This window comes from Pinus tabuliformis, chromosome J, assembly GCF_031772625.1.
Source record: "Pinus tabuliformis cultivar Carrire ecotype Pingquan chromosome J, CPIR1, whole genome shotgun sequence".
Taxonomy (NCBI): domain Eukaryota; kingdom Viridiplantae; phylum Streptophyta; class Pinopsida; order Pinales; family Pinaceae; genus Pinus; species Pinus tabuliformis.
Genome location: NC_142295.1, coordinates 439,622,471 through 439,631,881, shown reverse-complemented (window position 1 = coordinate 439,631,881; position 9,411 = coordinate 439,622,471).

The following is a 9,411-nucleotide window of genomic DNA, read 5'->3' as shown; positions in this document are numbered from 1 at the left end:
CGGTTCGGAGTTCCTCAGGCTATAGTCACTGATCATGGTTCTCGTTTCCGTGGTTACATGATGACTAAGTTAACAACCGAGTTAGGCTTGCGTCACGATAGTTCGACACCTTATTACCCTCAGGCCAATGGCCAAGTCGAGGCAGTAAACAAAGTGTTGGTTACTATGCTTCAGCGTACCATTGGAATGCACAAGTCCAACTGGAATTTGATGTTGTTTTCTGCCCTATGGGCCTACCGTACCTCGGTTAAGGATGCAACCAAATTCACACCATTTCAACTTGTTTATGGTCTGGAAGCTACCCTTCCGATTGAATGCAAAATCCCTTCTCTCAAATTAGCTATCGAATTGCTCCCGAATACTACTCCGGTGGAAGAACACCTTCTTTATCTAGAACGGCTTGACGAGACTCATCGAATTTCTTCTTTAGTCATTGAAGCACAAAAGAAGAGAGTGAAAACTCACTTCGATCAGATAGTCAACCCACGTTCCTTCACGGAGGGAGATTTAGTCTTGCTGTATGATCAAGCTAATGACAAGCTGGGGGCAGGCAAATTTGAACCCATGTGGCATGGGCCCTATATTTTCAAACGTGTGTTGCAAAAAGGGGCTTATGAGCTAATTGATTACGAAGGCAACCCTTTAGATAAGCCCCGGAATGGGCTTTATCTCAAGAAATACTATGCATGAGTCTTTCATGCATTGTTGTGTACATAAGTTTGTTTTTCATTTTGTACATGTTTGGCTTGGTGTGTAAGCGTTTGCCGCTTATTGTGTCCTTTTTTACTTCTTATGCAGATGTCTGTTGCACCTTATGTCGGTTTCGTTGATGGTGCCTATCGCAGTACCCAGAATCTTTCCTCCGCAGCATGGGTTATCTACAATCCTCACGGTGAGTTGGTGGATCTTCAAGGTGTTTGTCTAGGATGTACCACAAACAATGTCACTGAATATAGTGCAGTCATTGAATTATTGGCTGAGGTTGTTGTCCTCAATATTCGCACATTGATTGTGAACCTAGATTCCCAGCTTGTTGTTCTTCAACTCAACGGGCGCTATTCCATCAGAAATCCTCAAATTTTAAGGTTGTATTTACGTGTTCGTTTACTGGAAAGTAATTTTGATTATATTACATATTGACACATTCCTAGAAGACTAAACACATTAACTGATGCATTGGCAAATCATGTATTAGATAGACATTTGTGAAATTTATGAAATTAAATCATTAAAGACATAATAAGTCAATATAGAAAAAAAGATAGGTATATATATATATATATATATATATATATATATATATATATGTATATCAGTGTTGCACATCGCAGTGCTCAAAAAATATGTGTTTGGTTACATCACAAGACAACATGTCTTTCAAAAATGGCAGAAATTAAACCTAGGAGTCTAATCTGCATGGTGCTCTCTATAGCACACGATTGCTCAGACCACACGTCTGAGAAGTCAATGAATCCTGCCCAACACCCTTGTTGTGTGTCATTGGTACTATCGAGGGACATCCTCGAATCTCACGTAGTCAGGGATCCCCTCTGTCAATCCCTCCAGGTCACGAGTGATCTCGTCCTCTACATCTCCACCAGGAGGAGGAACCTTAAACTCCCGCTCAACTCTTTGAGAAATCAGAGAAAGGGGACATAAAACAATTCGGGTATGGGTCCATCCTGGTATCATTCATCCTTGAGTGCCTTCCTATCTTTTAGAGACAGGAAGCAGTCGTAGCATGGTCGACTCCGCGGGAGCCACGGATGACTTGGTGGGCACTGCTGATGCCCTGAGCAGGCAGGGGTCAACATATGTCATGGAGACCCGAGTTTTTCCAATGGTTGGATCACTAGCTTTTCATTGTCGAGGACTGAGCATACGTTGGGATAGATTTCAGGGGTGATCTAGAGTTAGTAACACTGGGACCACAGAGGTAACAAATTTTGATTTTTTAAAGATTTTGTAATTTTTTATGGCCCTCCTTCGACCAGTCATTTCTTGTCAACTTCAGCTCATTATCCGGGAAGTTGACCTAGAGACTCCTTTCTGGTACCTTGGAGCTTGCATGCCTCAATGGCAAGTTCTTCGCATTCGACGACAAGCTTGCATCATTGGTCTTCGATCGAGTGATTTCACAAGTGTTTGACTCCAGATCATTCTTCACACTTTGTGGATTGTACTAGCAGTACCTTGAGAACCATTGACATTACTGGTGGTCTCTCTCGCGCTTGTTAACGGTTCACATCATTGGCCGGTAATCAAGTGATTTTCTAGTGTGCTTGACTTCAACACATCTATTTTCATATTAGAAATTGTACAATGATCAGGTTGGGATTCAAGACCCTGGGATCAAATTACACAAGTCTAGATTGCGTGAAATGATTTATACATGACTCTTTTGATTGGATGGTTGCGACCATACCTGAGTCTTTTTTGTGGTCTTTCTGATTGGATGGCTGCATCCATACCACAAACCATTTATGTTTATCTTCTGGATGGTTGTACCCATGCCTTATGCACATGTATTTCCTTTCACTATGTACTCATGTATCAGAGATATCAGTTGTACTTGCGTCTGCAAGTTCTCCGCGAGGACGTTCTGTTTCAGTTATGGATTCGTAAAGCATTTCACCCCTCCCACTCTCTCAGCCTTCATGCTTTAGGGGGAATCTGTTACATAGTAATTTGTCACTAACTCTGCATTCCCTGATCCTGGATACTGCCGGTCCATGTTACTGACATCTGTGCTATATCATGTTGCCAATTATGTGTCATTACCTTCCTTGCAATCTCAGGAAGAATGTCTCAATTCATTATCCCTGAAGAAGACCCCTTTTTACCTAAGTTTCTGGGTCGTTGCAAGTCAGAAGTTATCCCTCTCACGAAGATGGTCAAGTTAACACTAGCCCTAGTGAAGTCTTCGCTCTGTCCCTATGTTGCACCTGCGATGAGCCAGATTTGGCAAGTTTTTCAACAACTCGTCGAAACTTCAAGATGAAATTGCTTCATGGGTGGTCCTAGGGCTAGTTGTTGGGTCAGTTGAGCTTGCCTCTCTCCTCTGGGATAGTTGTTCCACCTTTTGTGCAACCTCCCTAAGAGATAAGCACTTCCTTCCTTCTATTATGGGACCTCTCCCTCCTATAAATATCTCCTCCATGAATGATATCAGCTAGCTTGGATGTAACTGAATGATAGCTAGACGTAATTTGATAGTTTCAAGTTTCTAAGAGAGGAGTAGAGGTAGAGAGTGTTATTGGAGTGTGGAAGTAGCCTCATATGTATTTTGATTTGAGAGATGTTTGAGTAGGGTTGGCTTGAGAGCTTTCTAGCATTAACCCTTTTGGACATAAGAAAGAGTCATATGTTCCCTTGGGAGACGGTTCACAAGTAAATGCTTACAAAGACATGCCAACAGGACCCTTCAAGGAGGCTTACGATGTCAAGGCTCGGTTGTAAGTTTTACTTTGATTTATATTAATACAAATCAATAGCTTGTTTCCTATATTGTGCGTTAAATTGTATGTCAATAGCTTGAGGTTCCTTGACTCTTCAAGTAGATTGTTTGGTCATTTTCTATTGCGTTTGTGGTGTTTCTCTACATGTTGTTTTCAGGTATGAGTGACTAGAAGAACAAGAGCTAGAGCAACACGACGAGGACTTCATCAAACGTTGGATTGAAGGTAGGCCTTCATAACACCAACTTTCTAAGGAAATTTTCTTTGGTATTGTCTGTGCAGTGACTAGACCCACTCTAGGGCTAAAGGGGTTGCCTCTGTCTGCAGAGGGAACTTACCTGTGTCATGCACCTCCCTTTTCTCCTATTTTCCTTTATTTTCCTAAATAAATGTGCCAAAAATGCCTTTTTACCTTTTTAATGCCTTTTCCAATTTCCTTTAGCCATAAACACATCCAGTGATGCCCACTAGGATATCTTTTCCCAACATTCAACTTTGAATAAGTTCTCCTTAACTGTGCTCTTATTTTTCCTTTATTGACTTTTATTACATGGAATTTTCACCAAGGCTGTTATAACAAGAAACCTTTGAGGCTTGTTTGATTGTGGTCATAACCAGAAAAGTAAGGTTGCAAGTTGGTCAAGGTTAATTGATATGATCCATCTTTTTGCATCTAGCAAATACCTTCTATCTTTTGTGCAATCTATTCAATTTCTTATCTTCTCTTTTGCACATAGTTTTATATATGTTTTAATTGCTTGTATATTTGTGTTTGTAGGTCGAGAATTATGGTGGATACGTTGGAAATTCCATTACACTTGACCTTGACCTTATAGCTGGTCAGGTTAGGAGTAGGTATAGTTGCATGTTAGTTTCCCTTTTGCACTCTTCCTGCACTTGCTCTCCATCTAGTCTCTGCATTTGTTTTGTTTTCTTAATTTCTGTTATGCATGTTGATTTTTAGTTTAGATCTATATTTTCTTTGATCATGATCTCTTGTTTTTTCATGTCTTTTATTTTGTGTTTGTTAATAATACTTTGCATGAAACATGCTCCTTTGGCTTAAAAGACAATGTGGCGAAGTTTGAAAAGGGAAATTGTGATGATGAAAAATACTTGTTTGTTACCCTCTTCTCTATTTGGGTTTGAATATCTTTAAAGTCAATGATATTTGAATGGAAAATATGATCCATTTGAATGTAAAGTTGTAAGCAGAACCATGACACCCATACCTATTCTAGGATCTTCATTCCTTAACTCAATATTGTAATTAAATGGTGTTTTTCTTGCTGATCCAACTGAGTAGAGAAGGAAAAGGGAAAAATAAATAACAATCAAACCAATATCAAAGGTATATATAACCTTCTCTGAAGGAACGATCTCTCTTTCTTTCAATAAGTTGGGATCCCTCTTCCACCCCGGTAAATAAATAAGTTCCTAAGCACATTAAAATAAATAAACAAATAAAGGGTGAAAGAAGAGAAAGGCTTCCTACATAGAGAGGTGAAGAAAGTAAGTTGTTCAGGGTACTAGACATGCTCGTTGGTAGTAGAGGAACACTAGAGATGAAAACTCAAACTCTGCTTATCTTAAACTCATAATTACATATTACCCTTCTCCTAGATCGAAACAAGTGTGAACTGGCAAGTTTTGTGAATGTGTTTAACCGAGGAAAGAGGAGACTATATCTATAACCGGGTCAAATGGGGAAACCGAGGTAATCCATCCGATGAATCAATACTTATTGATAGGCTGAGACCTTGCACTTAAGGATGAAACCTAAACAAAGAAGTTGGAGTTCTACTAGTGTGTCGCCAAATGTTTACGCTTTGATCAACACCCTTTAAAAATTTTCCTACATTTGAATTTTTGAGCCTATTGAGGATATAACGATTTATTGTTTTGTAGTATTTTCATGGTCGATTGATGTTTTCTAAGTGCTTCAGTCTTCTTCTCAGGTTCTAAGTGTCAAATTCACTTGCTCACACATGTTCAACCTTCGATGAATTCACAAACACACATCTTTCTTATGCAAGATTAGCTAGGCATAGTGCAACCCTTGAAATAAAGTCTTAAGTACAATGCATTGCATAGCTTATGTCGACACTTAGTGTGCACTCCCCATTGACAATCTCCCTCTCACTTTCGGTTGTATTTGTCTCATCATTCTAGTGAGTTTTCTCAACTGTCACTTTTACGCACCTTTACTTTCATAAGTATCGCTTTCACTTTTGCGACTGTCATTTTTGCTTGCTTTCACTTTAACAATTAGTGTTTCCATGTTATCTTTTCTTTGGCATGTGTTGACTTCGAGTTATTTAGCTTTTAAAATTGTCATTTTCACGTTTTCTTACTGTTGTAAGTATCACTTTTAACTTCTTTCACTCCTACATGTGTTACACTTTGCACATCACTAGAGGTAGCTATAACACACTCTTTTGCATTATATCGTCCTACATATCATAATAATATGTGTTAAACTTATTCCCACAATTTAGCACACTTTCTAGTCACAATCAACACTTGTGTTCTAAGTGTTGTAATGATACGATTCAACAGTCGCCCTTAGAAATAAGTGTCGCTTTATTGTTGCTTCAAGTTGTGATTATTGTTCATGAGTCTTGTGCATTCCCCTAACTTGTATTAGTTCCATTCATGTGTGTGATCCATATTTGAGTCTTGTTTAGATTTTTTTCTCACTCTTACTCTATTGATCTCACACTTAGCCATTGTGGCCCATTGCAAGATGTGAATACATGAAATATCTTACAAGGTGATGAGCATAGCTTATCCATGAGACTCAATGATGAAATATCTCCCTCCTAGACTTGTGCACTGAGCCTCTCTTAAGGTCAGCTCCTTTGATTTCAAGTAAAGAACCTTCAAAGCAGAGTCACCTAACCCTTGTTGCATGCACTGACTCACTGCACTAATATTTGAGCAACTCTACCTTGTATAGTGCATGGAGCGTTTCTAGTGACCCTCTAGAAAATAAAACTGCACCATGCAAAGGTCCTTCCTCTCTCACAATGTAGTGAACATCTCCTAGGAAAGTGGCTTTTTTTTTTAATATTGCATCCCTTAGATAACTACGCAATCTCCTCTTCTAGTAGGCCTTCCTAAGTGTAGGTCACATTTCCAGTGAACAGTCAGCCACTGCAAAAGAAAATCGCGCTAGCCTGGAAGCCTCCCTCTTAAGTAAAACACATGTCGTAGTTACAGTGCATAGTCCTGCTCCCACTATTGACTGCAACCCCTCACTGTGCCATGCCTTATTCTGCTTGCCTTCTTGTCACATGTCACAATTCTAGTGAACATTGTAGCATCTCTTAGATTACTTCTAAAGAAAACTGAATTCTTCCTAAAGTTTTCCACTCAGTTATAGCACATGTCATGGTTTTAGTTAGCAAGCCATTAAACCTTGTCCACTAGACTCCCTCACTACATAGTCACAGAGTCATGCCCTTCCTCCTGAGCGGATGTAACAATTCTACTCCATAGTCAGGGTCTCCCTCAGTCACTGTGAAGCTCAACTACACTATCACTGCCTTCTTCTCCCTTGAGCCCTGTGCACTATGAAGTTTCAGTCAATAAGCTCATCACATTGTCTCTTGCACTTGCCCACTATGCTAGACCCTGAAAATCTCCTCATCATAGTGCATGATGCAGTTCTAGTGAGAAGTGGTGCCTTCCCTCAGCCACTACTGAGCTCAATTGTGCCATCCTCAACAAGCCCTTCCTCCTCAATCCTCACACATGCCCATCACTAGCAGTTTCTTCCATGAGAAAAGTAGGGATAGGATAGATGGTTTCAAGATTGATCTTGCCTTTTCATGAGTGAACTTCATTGGCAGGTGTACCTCCTCAACATGGCAAGGTGATGCTCAAGGAATATGTCAAGGAGAAGGAATAAAGAATCACTTGTAGAGAAGAAACACAAAGAAGAAACATCATGAGGACATGAAGCAAATAATAGAGCATGACATAATGAAGACATTTCATGATAACTCAAGAGGTCCCCATTTTGATGCAAGACCCTTTGGAGAGTGAAGATGAAGAAAAAAATAGATCTGTCATGAAGATTGAATACAAAGCGGAAAAAGGAGAACTTGGAATTTCCACATCATCGTGAAGTCCATGTCATCATTGCCTTGCCACATAATGTGGAATGTAATGATGAATTATCAAAAGGAAAATGAAAAAATGTAAATGTGTGGAAGTTCAAGAATCACATGTGGAATATGAAAGGTCACATGTGGACCAAAGATTCAATAAAAGTTCAAAGGTCATTTAGGAGTCCAAGAGTCACGAGGGTCGCTCAAAAGGCATAGGGGATATGGAAGGTCACTCCTCTGGTTATAAAAGAAACCTCATAACTCAAGCAAAGGCATTTTAGAGTCATAGAATTTGGAGACCTAGCCTTATCTTCTTCCGCTTAGCATAGGAGAGAAGATCATTCTTTTAGAGAAGCAAGAAGTGACTTAATGTTCCACCATTGGAACTATTGTCTCACCATTGTAATTATGTACTTGGATCTTTCACTTAATAATCAAAATCTCATTGATCCAGCACACTTTCATGCATGTATCATGAATTCCGTAGGGATATTATTTAGATGTTTGCGGTATATGTTATGTTCAAATGTACTAAAGAAATTGAACTACTTCATTGGATTTGGTGCTCATCTCATTGGATGTGTGTTGTATTGATCAGATTTAAATAGGAACACAACAAATTACAGATATAAACATAAATACAAAGATGAAGTAGAAATAACACTTCATTTCATTAATATCAAATACTGAAATATGCTTACAAACATAATGGAAATAAGACTAGCTCGGGAGATGGTAGCTTATCTCTGAGAAGAGATGTGGCGGCTACATGCCTCTGAACAACATTACAATGAGGCTAAAGGGCCTTTTTGTTATTGAACAATAAGAGAAAACCATAAACAACAAAAACCCTAACCCGAGGAGATGTAACACCAAGAGGTTATGGGCCCCGTTGGAGTGAGTTGGACAAGAAACTTCCCGGGGTCGTTACTTGGTCATATTATCTCCGTTTGACATGCATGATAACCCATTGGCAAGATATCTCCGAGGAATATGAAGAAAAATATTATTTTAGAAAGAAAATCATTGGTCGTAGATTGCAAAAAAAATGTCGTTTAGGACCTCAAAATAGCTCCGGAAGTTTAGGACTTGAAAAACTGCTAAAAATAGTAAACTATGCTACAATTAAGGAATCTTAAAAAAACTGAAAGAAAAAATGGTGGGGGTCCAAGTGGAATTGGAGGGTCACCACCAATACCTACCTGGATCATTCCTCCCCCCTTAGGAAGAAATGGTCCCCATTGCATTGAGTTCCTCCATGAGATGAGGAAACTTCTGCTGAACTTGGTCCCTGGTGAGCCACTTGCCTTGGTGAAGGAGTTGGCCTGCTTTGACAACTCGATATAGTTGGATCTTCTGCTAGCGAGTGTTCTTGATTTGCATGTCCATGATCCGATCAGTTGTGGCTTGCTCCATGCAATCTGGATTTAACTCTATAGGTGTGAGTTGTTCTGCAATGTCTGATGTGTCCAACAATGGTGGGAAGTATGGTCAAAGGCGGTCCACATTGAACACTGGGTGCAGGCCAAGGAATGGGGGAATGCTGAGCTCAAATGCATTGTCACCCATAACCTTGGTAATGGTGTAAGTACCATATCAGAGTGATCTGAGTTTATGATAGGCTCTGGTAAGGCGCTCCTTCTGCAAATGCAACCAGACTTTGTAGCTCACCCAAAACTTGTCTGGCACCTAATGTTGATCATGTCATTGCTTGTACTTGGCATTTGATTTCTCCAAATGTCATGGACCTACTGGCGGATATGTTGGATGTGCTCAATGAAGTTGTTTGCGTTATTGGCTTCCGACTGGACGTGAGCCGAATCTGCCTGAGTAGCTGC